At 36.0% G+C, this 15,563-nt stretch overlaps 1 protein-coding gene across 8 annotated transcripts in view; it reads left to right on the top strand.

Annotated features, from left to right (window-relative positions):
- Positions 1 to 321: 321 nt before the first annotated feature.
- Positions 322 to 15,563, top strand: part of CSNK1G1 (casein kinase 1 gamma 1) — a 165,149-nt gene continuing 149,907 nt past the window's right edge. For 6 of the 8 annotated variants that reach the window (XM_079125712.1, XM_079125711.1, XM_079125706.1 and 3 more), the window contains exon 1: positions 322 to 490. The gene's annotated coding sequence lies outside the window, so the exon portion shown is untranslated. Of the gene's footprint in view, positions 491 to 12,675; positions 12,734 to 15,563 lie in introns of all 8 variants that reach the window. The other 2 variants (XM_079125707.1, XM_079125709.1) reach the window with 1 other exon arrangement.

Raw genomic sequence — 15,563 nt, 5'->3', positions numbered from 1 at the left:
GGGATGGGCTTAATGTCTCCAGCAGAGAGGCACTTCCTCGAACTAAATTCTTGAGTAGACGGTAAGACGTTGTTACCATAGGAGAGCACAATTCTCACAACCTACCTCGGGTAGTCCCAAAAGATACGGGGGTGGGTGTCTTTGTAGGCACTTCCGCTTAGCAACCCCACGCTGTTGCTAAGGAGGGACTGCCGAGGGGGTGACCCGGAAGTGGTAGTGTCAATTTCTTCGAGACTGCCCTAGGTTTGTCCTATCAAGAGCGTCAGGGTACTCTGCGGGCTCCTGGCCGTGGGCGGGGTCAGCGCTAGTGGTTCCGGTTCGGCTGCTGCCGCCCCTCGGCTCCTTGCCTTCCCCCTCCCCTCCGCCTCCTCTCCTCCCTCCCGCTCTTGGGAAAGAGAAGCTACTGCTGCGGGTGGGTAGTGAAGCGCTCGGCGCCTCCGGGAGGGGACCGCGCCCGCCCGATTTGAGCCCTAGAGCATGCCCGTTCCAGGTACTTGCTCTAGCTTCGACGAGGTCCGGGAGGCTTGAGTCTGAGGGTGTGTTGTGTGTGTGTGTGTGTGTGTGTGTGTGTGTGAGAGAGAGAGAGAGAGAGAGAGAGAGAGAGAGAGAGAGTGTGTGTGGAGAGTGTGTGTGTGTGTGTGTGTGTGTGTGTGTGTGTGAGGGGGGGGTGATGGGTGGCTCTTACCCGGGTCGGGAGGGGGACGCTGGGATCCCGGGTGGGGCGCAGGCCGGCTTGTGTGTCTGTGGAGGGTTGCGGGGACGGAATGGAGGGGGACACTGCTGGCGGATAGTTTCGGGTGGCCGGTTAGGGACAGACGGAGGAGGTGCCCCTTCTTAGGCAGAAGACTTTCACCAGTGCTGACCGGGAGTTTGCCACCTGGAGGGCTCGCTCTGAAAAGGGGGAGCATCATCTAGGGCCAAAAAGAGGACTAGGAGGGGTGACTTGGGCAATCCCATACTTTCCATTACCGGCTTTTCCTACCCACCCCGCTGAGACGGCGGGGTTTCTGGGGTTGTGGGGGTTCTGATTCGACTGAGCACGGTGGAGCCGCCCTTGGTAGAGCTGGGGCAGAAGAGTGGGTAATGAGACCTCCCTCCACCCAACTTCCGTGCGCTTCCCCCGCTCCTTCCTTTACTGTTCCCTTGCCTCGGCGTCCTATAGAAGCAGTGTCCCCCAAGTGTGCAGGCATCACGGCGCAGAAGAAAGAGGGTGGAACTAGGTCTGTTGCCCCTAAATAATACTTCAGATGTTTAGAAAGTGCCGGAGTGGCACGTTTAACCAAGTCCTCCAGCTAGATATATATAAATGGTACAAATTTTCTTAGAAAAGTGCTATTCTGAAGAGCACCCAGCTGTACTTGGACATTGCCTTGTATAGTAGATGTACGTGCCTTGGGGAGGGTGGGAGGCAGAAAACAATAAGACTGGGAAAACGGTATAGATATAGAAGTCTAGGAAAGACATGTTGAGGCAAGCCGTGTCTAACCTCTTTCTTACATGCCAGTAAACCTGCCCTAGTTTAAATGAAGCAAAAAGTCCTTTTCATTTGTTTCCTTGACTGAATTGTAGGTAGTTTAGTGATGTGTGTCTCAGAATAGATACGTGAACGTTTGGAGAGACAAAATTCTCTGCTCTTGAGCTGTTTTAATCTTTTAAGGAGATAATTGTGGTCAAGTGGAAGTATTGGCTTTGAGGTAGATAAATCTGGGATTGAACCCAGACTGCACTACTTGCTAATTGTTGACCTTGGGCAAATCCTTTTTTTTTTTTTTTTTTTTAAATAAAATGTGTTAAAGTTCTTACCAGTATTAGAAGGGGGATATACATTTAAATAACAGCCCTCCCCACCTTGCCTTGTTGGACATTGAACTTAGGGCCTTGCATATACAGATGAGCACTGTACCACTAAACCACATCCCCAGCCCCTGTGTGTAATTCTTAATTAACATCACATTTCTTTAAAAGAGAATTAAAATTGGAGTATAAAATAGAGTTGTAATTTTAAGGTTAAAATCAATGTCAATTGCTTGAATCCAATTTAGACTAAAGTATTTGCAAAACTAAAGAATTCTTATAACTAATCTGTAAAAATAAATGAATATGGAATACATTTCTGCTGTTAAATCATTCATCATTAGAATATGGAAATAAATCCAAGAAGTGTGTGCTCTTTATATTTGTTGACTTTTTGGATTTAAAGTCACAGTTGATGTAACCTATTACATCTCAGATTTTCAACTGACATGGTATTTTGAACTTGTAGTTAGTAATTTAAAAAGTTGTACATGTACTTCTGTATTCAAAGGAATATAAAGGAGTATAAATAACTTACTTTAGGCTTTGTGTAGTGGTGCAACCTGTAGTATCAGTGACATGAGAGGCTGAGGCAGGAGGATGGCAAATTAGAGGACAGCCTCTGCAATTTAAGTAGAACCTCAGCAACTTAGTGAGACCCTTATCCAAAAAAAAAAAAAAAAAAATGTGTTGGAGGCAGGCACACACCTGTAATCCCATTGCCTGGGGAGGCTGAGGCAGGAAGATGTTGAGTTTAAAGCCAGCTTCAACAGTTTAGCAAGGCCCTAAGCAACTTAGCAAGACCCTGTCACAAAATAAAACATAAAAAGGGCTGAGGATCTGACTAAGTGATTAATCGCCCCTGGTTTCAGTCCCTAGTAGAAAAAAAATGTTTTTTAATGTTTTTTTTTTTTCCTGTGAAAAGTTGATACAAAGTTTATAATTTAACTTTTCAGAGAGGTTTTTGAGTTTTGTGTAAATTTGAGTCATCTTTAAATATATGTCCCTATATTTTTCTTTTAAATGAAGTTGAGGTTATGTTTTGCTACAGTTATTCAACTTTTAAAATGGCTCTTCCAAGGATGCAAAGTCTTTTGTATATAGCTAAACTTTTACTCTTTTCTTGGATTATTATTTTTCATCAACTTTTATGCCTTAATGTAATATTATCTTGCTTTGATAAAGCTATCAGAAGCTACCATCCCCCCATCTCTTATAAAACTTTCATATTACATTCATTTTTATAAGAGGATATTAGCCAGCTGGGTGCGAGGGCACACACCTGTAATCTCATCAGCTCTGGGGACTGAGACAGGAGGATCTCAAGTTCAAAGCCAGCCTCAGCAATTTAGCAAGGCTCTTAGCAACCCAGTGAGACCCTGTATCTAAATAAAACAAAAAATAGGACTGGGCTGGGGATGTGGCTTAATGGTTAAGCACTCCTGGGTTCAATCCCCAGTACCAAAAAAAAAAAAAAAGGATATTAGCTGTTGGAGCAAATTGTTCTATCTAAATTGTATGATTAGAGACTATTAGGGATGATACTTTTCTCCGTGACAAGTATGTGACTGCTATTCCAAGGGTCTTTGCAGTTGTCTATAATGGAATTCACTTGTCAGGAAATCTAAAAATGACTAAACCTTAATCTTGGTTTGTATGTCTTGGATGATCTGAAAAAGATTTAGGTAAGATATATATACACACATATACACACACACAAACACATACACACACACATAACACGTGTATATACATAAACATATGTAATGTATACATACACACATACATATGAATACTATAGACTAGAATCATATAATGAAGAAAGTAGATTTTTTTAAAAATTTATTTTTGGTGCTGCTAAATCAGGAGTGAAAGAGAGTTACTGTGGAAATGTTAAAAAAAATTTCTAGGCACTGCTTTCTCTTCACACAAATCAAATGATTGTTCTTGCAGAGTTTATTTCTATTTTAAAGCATAGTTCTCTTATTTAATCTCTAATAAAGTTAAATAATCCGTGTATCAGTAAAAAAATGGTATCATAATAAAAATTTGATATTGCTGATTTTTTTTAGAAACTGCTTTAAAGGCTTTACATAAGTAGTAGATTTTCCTGAAAACTTTCAAATTTATGAAATGATGGTTTTCTCTTTTTAACTTGTAACTTGTCTCTACCCTTTTCTGCCTAATATAGAATCTTTGAGGAATCAAGATTAAAAAAAGAAAGAATTTACTTCAGAATTACCATTTTATAGTTTTATAGATTACTTATTTAGAGAGCTAAATTAGATTTTGATATTGGGATTGTGTTCAAGATGGACTCTGGAAAAAAATTAGATGCCATCTGTTTCAGATTCCTTCTTTCCCCACCCCTTCCATGTTTTGTGGCTTTGAATTCATCAAATTATTTTTCAGAAAAGACAGACAGTAGATTTGAATTATATATCAGTCTACTAGTGAACTTGTAATAAAGAACTTGCATTTTTATATTTAATTGCACAGGATAATGACAGGCGTTGGTTAAAGGTAATTATTTCAAAATGAATATTAGGTAGCTTCTTGCATCTTTAATTGTCATTCACATTTTAAACCACTTTTGTCAGTAGTGTTGACCATAGTCTACTTGTTGGTGGAAGTTGCTGAAACAAATTGGATATGATGGTATGATAATAAGGCTTTATTAACATCTTAAAATTAGAAGAAAAGCATCTGAGAATTTTTTATTTAATGGTAAGCCCACTTGAATTTATCCTTCTGGTAATGGGTTTTGCTTTACCTGTACACACATTGCTTTGGTTTTATTTAAATGTCTTTACATTTAAATAAAATGCCGCATTTTGTCATTTTTCAGTTTTTATTTGTTTGTTTTTGTGAGGGTCCTGGGGAAAATTTGGATCTCAACATCTTAATAAATTCTGAAGCTAGATTATTGGATTTACTGAACTGAAAAAGACCAGAACTTGCTAAGGTTGTAGTACTTGGCACTTAACATCAACCAAAAAGATTCAGACATCTTTGAGAAAATATATTCATATTAGTCTGGTATTCCAGAAATGGAGTGAAGCAAGAGCCATCTGGATAGAAGAGTCATGCTTTGTCTGCAGCAGACATGTTCTAGTGAGGTAGGAAGACAGATGGACTGCCCCTGCACTGTTGTAGTCTGCCCTCACCCAGAATCTTCAAGTGGGTCCTGTAGTTATGATGGGGGCTGGTTTGCCGTGGATGGGAATTGTTTGTTTTTGTGGTGCTAGGAATCGAACCCAAGGCTTTGCACATGCTAGGCAAGTGCTCTACATTCCCAGCCCCCCAAATTAATCATCTCTCACTAATCACTATGAGATATGGACATACTTGGAAAAGGGATATTTTCTTGGTTGTTACCATAACCAGAGAAGCTGGGTGGAGAAGTAGCCATTGCTTTTCTTACCATAGAAGACTTGGTGCAGTACTTTTCTGGGTACTGGGTCAGACAGTCAAGAGTGCTCCACGTGTTGATATCTCTCTTCATCAAAATGCTGTGTGAATTTTCCAGGAAATAATAGCATTAGAGCTACATTGATTTTTTTGTTGCTTTACATATTCCAACTCCTTAGTCTAGAAATAGGGTCATTGAAAACTTTTGGGCCTCAGAACCAAAGTATCATACATTTACATCCCTCTTGATAAGTTTCAAAATATTCCTTGTTGACTTTAATAAATGATGTAAATATTCTTTGTTGACTGTTAATTTATTGGTGCTTGAGTGTCCATGATAATTATCAGATTTTATTTTAGCCCTTATGATAAATTACTAACCACAGCTGTGGTCAAATAGCTTCCCAGCTGGATATCTCCTCCATTTCCTAGAGGTCACTCTCTGATGCAGATGCCAGCGAGCAGAGGAATAACCAGTTGCCAGGAAAATGGCAAGGGATTTAAATTTTCACTAGACTAGAATTTTTGTAGTCTACAGTGACAGTATCTACTCTTTGAGATTATGTATGTCTTATTATAGTTGTTTCTATTTTATTTTATAATTTTTTTTTTTGGTGCTGGGGATTGAATCCAGGGCCTTTATGTGGTAAGCACATGCTTTACCACTAAGCTACCTTCCCAGCCCCTTTGCTAGATTTTTTTTTTTTTAAAGATTGGTTTTAGATTTACAGAATAATTGACCAGGTAGTACACAGAGTTGCATACGCTCTCCTCTTCCCAACAGTTTCCTCTTTTATTATCATCCTGCATTAATGTGGTACTTTTTTTTTTTGCGGTGCTGGGGATCGAACCCAGGGCCTTGTGCATACAAGGCAAGCACTCTACCGGCTAAGCTATCTCCCCAGCCCCATGTGGTACTTTTATATAATTAATGAACCATTATTGATACATTATTATTAACTGTAGTCTATAATTTTAATTTAGGGTTTACTCTGTATTGTATAATTTTGTGGTTTTGACAAAATACCTAATGACATATATCCATCATTATGGTTTCTTACAGAATAGTTTAACTGTTCTAAAAATCCCATGTACTTTACTTGTTTAATCTCTCCTTTCCTTCCTGAATCACTGATAACCACTAATCTTTTTATTGTCTCTATAGTTTTGCCTTTTCCAACATGTCATATGGTTGTTATTATATAATATATAGCTTTTAAAGACTGATTTCATTTCTTTTACTTAGTAAAGAAAAAAATGTTTCTTTAATGTTTCGTGATTTGATAGTTCATTCATTACTTATTTACTTATTTATTTATTTTGTGGCTCTGAAGATTGAATGCAAGAGTGCTTTATCATTGAGCAGCAACCCCAGCCCTTTTAATTTTTTTTTAAATTTTGAAACAATTTCACTGTTGCCAGCATTCCATTGAGAGTTTGACTCCACATCCATACCTGCATTTGCTATTGTCAATTTTTTCTGTATTTTACCCATTATCTAGTAGGTGTGTAGTAGTGTGTCGTTGTCATTTTTTGTGGTGCTAGGGATTGAACCCAGAGCCTTGTGCCTGCTAAGCACATTCTACCTTTGAGCTATACCCACAGCCCTCATTGTTCTTTTTATTTGTGATTGCCCTTTGACATATTATGTTGGTCATCTTTACACATGCTTATTTGCCCTCCATGTGTCTTTTTTGATGATGTGTCATTTGCCCATTTTGATGATGTGTCATTTACCCATTTTAAAATTGATTTTTTTAAAATTTATTTTTATTGTAAACAAATGGGATACATGTTGTTTCTGTTTGTACAAGGAGTAACGTATACCAGCATATTCTTACATTTACATAGAGTAATGATGTTTGATTCATTCCGTTATTTTTTTCCTTCCCCCCCACCCCTCCCACCTCACTTTTCCCTCTATACAGTCCCTTCTTCCTCCATGCTTGCCCCACTCCCACCCCCCATTATGTGTCATCATCCACTAATCAGTGAGATCATTCGTCTTTTGGATTTTTGAGATTGGCTTATCTCACTTAACATGATAGTCTCCAATTTCATCCATTTGCCTGGGAATGCCATAATTTTATTATTCTTTATAGCTGAGTAATATTCCATTGTATATATATACCACAGTTTCTTTATCCATTCATCAATTGAAGGGCATCTAGGTTGGTTCCACAGTCTGGCTATTGTGTGATTTTTTTTTTTGATTGTTGAGTTTTGTGTAATTATTATATATGTTGGATAGAAATTCTCTATCAGATATCGTTTTTTCCACATATTTTCTTCCTCTCTGTGACTTGTCGCTCATCTTAACAATCTTTTTTTTTCTCTCTCTCTTTTTAAATTTATTTTTATTGTAAACAAATGGGATACATGTTTCTCTGTACATGGAGTAAAGGCATATCATTTGTGTAATCGTACATTTACATAGGGTAATGGTGTTTGATTCATTCTATTATTTTTTCCTTCCCCTTAATAATGTCTTTTATAATATGAAGTTTTAAATTTTTTATATAGTATTTCCTAAATTATACTCTTTTTCATATTGGTTTATTATAATTATACATAATAGTAGGGTTCAATATGTCCTATTCTTACATGCACATAACAGTTTGATCAGTCTCATTCCCCAGTACATTCTCCTTCCCTTCTTTCCTTCCTCTCCTGATCTGTTTGCTCTACTCTACTGATCTCCCTTCTGTTATTGTTATTGTCAAAAGTTTTAAATTTTAATATATTCCAAGTTAGAAGTTTTTTCTTTCATGGATAGTGCTTTTGTTGTTGGACCTAAACATTTATTTCCATGTCCAAGATTTTCTCCCATGTTATCTTTGAGAGTAAGCACTCTACAACTAAGCTGGGGAGGGCTGAGTGCTGTTAAATGAGATGTTCCTAACATTCTTGGATGTCATTAGTGTCATTGTTCAGAGTCTGGTTTTGCCTTACAAAAAAGATTGAGAGTAGGTCCTTAAGTGTTAATTGACAAGTTCTTAATTCTTTGATATGTGTATTAGAGCACTAGAAAGTGTAAGCCAACTGTAGTACCAGCTATAATTAAGGTACAGGTGGCAAGGGGGCTTGATAGATCTTATTTCAGAATTTTTGAATTGTCATAAACCTTAAGATCTTTGCCACTTAACATTTTATTGTTCAGGGTTTCAGGTATAAAATTCTTGGCTGCCCTCTCCAGTGTTTGCTTCTTTCTGTTACACTTGTTGAAGACTGCAGAAGATTGAGCTGGCAAAGACTGTGTAGGAAGATACCAGAATAGTGGCATGGTTCCTTGATTTTCTACAAATCTGACTTGGGCTAGGAGTCTCTTGAGACATTCTTTCTTATATAGTCTAAGAACAAATTATTTGCTACAATCCTGTATCAGTTGGCTTTATAACTGTCCTGTCCTATACTCTCTTTTTTTTTTGGAGGGGGGAGTTACTGGGATTGAACTCAGGGGCACTCTACCACTGAGCCACATCCCCAGCTCTATTTTGTATTTTATTTATAGATAGGATCTCACTGAATTGCTTAGCACCTCGCTTTTGCTGAGGCTGGCTTTGAACTCTAGTTCCTCCTCCCTAGCCACTGGGATTATAAGGCATATACCACCATACCCAACTCTGTCCCATACTCTTACAGTACCATATTCTTCAAAACATCTTAACCTTTATTGATTTTATAATATTTAAATATTTTGGTCATCTAGGATATGATGTAAGAATGGTTCAGTAACTCCCTGTTTGGTGGGTTTTGTCTGCTTTTCCATTTAGTTAAATAATAACAGATTCAAGGAATTATCTGTTTGAAAACTCTTAGATTCTCCAGAGATAGGTGTTCTGCAGATCAATCAGTATGCAAGTCCACTTTGTTTTTAATGGGATCCATTTGGTTAATGCCTGGGTTTTTTAAGTTTCATAGATTATGAAATTATAAAGCTGGGACTGGGGCTGTAGCTTAGTGGTAGAGTGCTTGCCTCACATGTGCAAGGCACAGGGTTTGATCCTCAGAGCCACATAAAAATAAATAAAAATATTAAAAACAAGAAATTATAAAACTAAAAGAAAGTTAAAGCTAAAAGAAAACTTGATGATGGTTTAGATAGTCCCTTTCATTTTTTAGCTGTGATTACATTAAGTGCAGAGGCAAAGTGACTTGCTTAAGATTGTATAGCTACTTAATGAATCAGACTGCTGTCTAGGCCTCCTGATTCCCAGTGCAGTCCTATTTCTGATATGGCTACACTATTTTTTCATGTTAGTTAATGAAGAAATTATTGTTTTATTGGAAGTTTTCCAAGAAATTTGAGTGGACTATGGTATTTCTTAGAGTTCAAGTATCTGGTTAATCCACATGTCTCAATTGTTAAATAAGTTAGTATATATTTCTTTCAGGTACCAGGTGCTACTGAATTTTTATTTAACAGCAAATTTGTTATGTTTCACATTCTAGATAGAAATCAGCCAATTCAAAAACAGTGGTGAAGTTATTATAGCCTATATTTATTGAGCACACGTTTGACAGCATTAAAATGAATCCTAATGTATTTTTTTTTGTACACTAAAGATAATCTGTTAATATTTAATGCCATAAAGCAACAATGGAATTCTGCTCTCATGTGATGGTGTATTTATAAAACTAGAGTGGAGTGTTATGTAAAAGCTAAAAGTACAGATTAATTTAATATGCATCTGGTGAATTCAGGGCTTGAAGGATACACATCTGTTGAGAAAACAAATCATACAACTATTCAGAGCTTCAGCATCTTTAAATATGTATGCTTTGATTCTCTTTGACTGTTTTGAAACAGTCTTAAATGGATTTAAAAAAGGCCATTTGCTCTAAGGAAGCAACTTGTGAAACTATCTGTTCTTATCTGATGCTGTTAATCAGTTTATTATTAGCTGTGGCATTTTGACACCTTTGTATTTTTCTTTTCAGTTCATTTATTGGAGAAGAAAGCGTAACAAAATAAGTTTGTTGCAGGACTTCATTAAAACAGGAGGAAATGTAGTTTCCTGAATTGGATGGATTAGAAATATTTTAAGGCTCTGAATTATATTTGAATTTTCAGTCAATGAAAAAATAATCTGAGTTGCTACTGTGTATTCATCTCCATACTAGTACTATAGGAATATAGAAATTAAAAATAAGGTCTCCACCTTCACTGATCAAGTTTAAGAAACAAAAAATAGTAAAACAATTTAATATGTAATGAAATGCAAACGATATAATCTGCAAACATTATAGGAATTTAGTATTTTAGTTCTTCTGTTCTCAGTTCTTATATGTACCTAAGAATCTAAGAATGGAATTGCTTGCCATATGGTAATTCTGCATTTTACTTTTTTTTTTCCAGTGCCGAGGATCAAACTCAGGGCTTTACACATTCTAGGCAAGTGTGCAACCATGAGCTACAGACTACAGCCTCCTTTTTTACTTTTTAAGGAATCACCAAAATGTTTTTCTACAGTGACTACAACTACCCTATTTATATTCCTATCAGCAGTATACAGGGTTCTATTCTAGCTCTCTCTCTCTCTCTATTATTATTATTTTTTAATGGTGGGGTACTAGGGATTGATAGGGCCTTGCACATATTAGTCAAGTACTCCACTGACCTATACTTCCAGTGCTTTTAATTTTTTATTTGAAGACAGGGTCTTGCTAAATTGCAGAGACTGGTCTCAGATTTCTGGTCCTCCTGCTTCAGCCTCCTGAGTAGCTGGGATTACAGGTGTGCAATATCATACCTGCCTAAAATCTGCCATTTTAATCTTTTTTTTTTTTTTTTCCACACTAGGAAAACACTATACCACTGAGCTACATCCCCAGTCCATCTTAACCACTTTAAGTGTACAGTTCTGTGGCATTAAGTACATTCACATTGTCGTGCATCTATTACTACCATTAATCTCCAGAAAGTTTTAATCTTTGCCAAGTGAAACTCTGTTGAATAAGTATATACATACTTTTTCAAGTTTCTACTTTTATTTGAGTATGTACTCAGAAATGGAATTACTGGGGCATATGGTAATTATTTAATTTTTTTGAGGAATTCAAATACCATTTTCCATTCTTGTTGTACATGAGAGTTCCAGTTTTACCATATCTGTGCCAGCATTTATTTTGTGGAGGTGTTTTTGGTTTTGTTTTTGTTTTGTAGTGCTGGTGATAAACACCTCACACATGCTATACCCAAGTACTCTAAGTCACACCTCTAGTCCCTTTTGTGGAGTTTTGATTTTATCTGTTCTCTTAGTTGTGAAGTGATATTTCCATTTTTGATTTGCATTTCCCTGATAACTAGTGATATTAACCATGTTTTCATGTATATTTTGGCCTTTGTTATATCTTCTGTGAATGTTATACTTTTTGTTACATCTTCTGTGAATGTTATACTTTTAACTACTTATATTTAGGTCTTGCATCCATTTTAAGTTCATGTGGGTTCATAGTATAAAGTAAAGGTTCTTTTTATTTTCCTTTTAGATTTCCAGTTGTTCCATTACTATTTTTTTAATAGATTATAAATTGTTCATTTTTCTATTCTGGAGATTGATCCCAGCTTTACTGCTGGGCTACATCCCCATCCCTTTTTATTTTTATTTTGTGATAGGGTCTCACTAAGTTGCTTACTAATTAAACTTGCAAATCTTCTTTTGTCTCAGCCTCCAGGTAGCTAAAATTACAGATGCTCACCTCTGAGCCTGGCTCTACAGAATGGCCCTGATACTCTGTAAATAATTAAAATAATTATTTAATAAATAATTAAATTAAAATAATTTAATCATAAATGTATGGGTTTTATTCTGAATTCTCAATTCTGTTCATTTGATATATATGTAACAGTATCAATTACTATAGCTTTGTAGTATTTCAAAATCAGTTAAGTGTGAGTCCTCCAACTTTTTCAAGACCATTTTGGTTATTCCTTGAAGTTGCATATGAATTTTTAAAGGTATAATTTTATAGTCACCCTATGGGTTACTGTATATGATTACAACCAATCTAAGTCCATTGTATTATACTACTTCACCCTTTGTACCACTGCCCTGTAACAGGATTCCCAGTTCCTTCCTTCCATACCTTATAACATTCCTGTGATTCATTTAACTTATTATAATCTCTAATCACCTAATACATGTTGCTGTTATTTTGAATTGGTAGTTATCTAATCAATTAAGAATATGAAAAATTGATGAGCTTATCTTACTTTCATTTCTGTCTTCTGTAATGCTTTATGTAGACCCCAAATTTTTACCCATGTCTTCTTTCTCTCTGAAGAGAAACTTTTGGTGTTTCTTGTTAGGCAGGTTTTCTGGTGACAAATTCTATCAGTTTTTGTTTGAGAAAGTATTTCTTGTTCACTTTTAAGGATCATTTCTGTAGATACAGAATTCTACTTTGGTGCTTTTTTCTACCTTTTTTTTTTTAAATTGGGGTTTATTTCACCCTCTCTTCTTTTAGGGTTTGTAAAAAGAAATGTCTCTAGTAGAGAGCGTCTGCACCTGGACTTTTGTTTCTGGTAAGTTGTGCTTCTCTATATCTCTCTTTCTCCCCCAGTTTATGAGGAGTGGTAGTTTGCCCTGTGACCTCAGTTCTCTAATGGATCTAAGAAGAGGTCTCATTTTTTTCTTGTTATGAGGATGGCTAATGATGACTTCAATCTCCTTTCATGTTGGAGCAGTTATGAAGATTTCATGTGACTTCTAAGGAGAACTTTTCAATTTCTGTAAAGAAAGGAATCTTGGCAGGGATTTCTCTGAATTTGTAGATCAGTTTGAGTAGTATCACCATCTTAACAATGCTAAAAAAGGTCTTTCAATATATGAATACAGGATGACTTTCTAATTACTTAGGTCTCCTTTAATTTCTTTCAGCAGCATTTGCTGGTTTTTGATATTCTGGTCTTACTGGTCTATGTGTAAATTGAGTCCTTGATAGCATTTAGTTGACTTTAAAATAAATCTCTTCTACTAAAATCTATCTTTTTAATTGGAGAATTTAATTCATGTACGTTTAAATAACTTTCAAGAGCGTATGTCTGCCATTTAGCTATTTGTGTTCTGTGTCTTTTTAGTTTCTCAATTCCTCCATCTCGCCTCTTTTTACAACTGTTTTTCCTACTATACTATTTTAGTCCCTTTTAGTTTGCCTATTTTTCAGTTTTTTTTCTTAGTGTTATCCTTAGAATTACAATTGACATCTCAACTTTATACCAATCAAGTGTGAACTAATATCAACTTAGTTTGAGTAGGATACAAAAATTTGCCCCTAAACAACTCCACATTCCACTTGTCAGTCAGTTATTGTCAGAAGTAATATGGTTATATGTTGTATTCCCATTAACATAAATTTTCATTGTTTTATGCATTTGTTTTAAGCAGTGTAACAAGAACAATACAGACATTGTAAGCCAATAATGTAATAATACTGGCAGCAGTTTCTCCTTCCTTTTCTTCCTCCTCTCCTTCCTCCCCTCTCCTCTTTTCTCCTCTTCCCCTTCCTCTCTTCTTCCTCCTCCTCTTTCTCCTTTGCCTTCCTTCTTGTGAGATGGGGTCTTGCAGTATTGCCCAGGCTGGCCTCAAACTCTTGAATTCCTGGGTTCAAGTGATCCTCCAACTTTAGAATTCAGAGTGCTGGGACTATAGGCACATGTTAAAGTGGCTGACTTAGTATTGGCTTCTGTATATACCTATGTAGATTTATTCTTTGCTTTTTATGACTCTGAGTTACTTTGTATTGTCAGCCCAAGGAACTCCTTTTTAAATTCTTGTAGGACAGATCTACTTGTGACAGATGCCATCAGCTTTATTTATCTGTAAATGTCTTAATTTCTCTCTGATTTTTGAAGAAAACATTTTCTGGATATAGAATTCTTGTTTTTTTTTTTATTTTTTAGTTGTAGGTGGACACAATATCTTTATTTTATTTTTATGTGATGCTGAGGATCAAACTCAGGGCCTCCTGCATGCTAGGCAAGTGCTCTACCACCGAGCCACAATCCTAGCCTCTGGATATAGAATTCTTGATTGATAATTTTTTCTTTTGGTATTTAAAATTCAACTGCCTTCTGGTCTCCATGGATTCTGGTGAGAAATTGTTGCTTTTCATCTAAGGAGGATCCCACGTAGGCGATGAGTTACTTCACAACTTTCATGGCTCTTAGCTTTGACAATTTGACTGTAATGTATTATGGTGTTGATGCCTTTCAGTTCATGTTTTTGAAGTTAGTTGAGATACTTAGATGTGTAGATTCATGTTTTCCATCAAATTTAAGAAGTTTTCAGCCATTATTTTTAAAATATCCTTTTCATCTCATTTGTCCCCTCTTGTCCTTCTGAGATTTCCATCATATGTATGATGGTACACCTGATGGTGTCCTACAGGTTCCTCAGGCCTTTTCATTTTCATTCTTTTCCCAGTCTGCTCTTCAGAGGGTATAATCTCAATTTACCTATCTTTAGGTTTGTTCCCTTTTTTTTCTTTTTAATGTTTTTAGTTGTAGATGGACACAGTGACTTTATATATTTATATGGTGCTGAGAGAATCGAGTCCAGTGCCTCACATATGCTAGGCAAGTGCTCTTTCACTGAGCTAAAACTGCAGCCCTTTAGGTTTGTTCTTTGTGCTCAGACCCATGTTAACTTTTTATTTATTTTACCTTTTAGCTCCAGGATTTTTCTGAGTTCTTTTGTAATTTCTACTCATTGATATCCTCTATTTGGTGTGATGTCATTTTTTTTTTTTTTGGTTTATTTTAGTTATTTGAACACATTTAATATGGTTGATTTTAATCTTTACCTAGTTAAGTTCTTTGCCTGGGTGCCCCAAGGTCAGTTTTTAATAATTTTTTTTTTTTTCTTAAGAATGAGCAATACTTTCTTGTTTGTTTGAATTTCTTGAATTTTTTAAGACTGGACATTTTGAATATTATAATATGACAACTCTAGAATAATCAGATATCTCCCTCTCCAATTTATTGTTGCTGCTTAGAATGGGATTTTTTTTTTTTTTTGTTTAGTTTACTTTCTAAACAATTTTGGTAAAGTCTGTATTCTTTGTGTGATCACTGAAGTTTGTTTATTAGCTTTAAACAAAACAAAGACCCCAAAGGTGAAAATACTCTTCTACTTTTGGTTCTGTGCTTGAATACTCCTATGGTTTTTAGCCAGGCCATTTATAATTCTGTCTTAGCCTTGCCAGCTGAAAAGTAGGAGCTAAGTACCCTAGAAATATATGAGAATGATTAAACAAATTATATCTCATAAGGACTATCCATTTTTACTGTTTTTATATAATCAACATTTACCTTTTGATCTTGAACTTTTCATCATTTCATAGGCAAGGCTTTG

Source organism: Sciurus vulgaris, assembly GCF_902686455.1.
Source record: "Sciurus vulgaris genome assembly, chromosome: 2".
NCBI lineage: Eukaryota > Metazoa > Chordata > Mammalia > Rodentia > Sciuridae > Sciurus > Sciurus vulgaris.
Note: the sequence above shows the minus strand (reverse complement) of the source record. Positions and strands in the feature narration are given on the sequence as shown.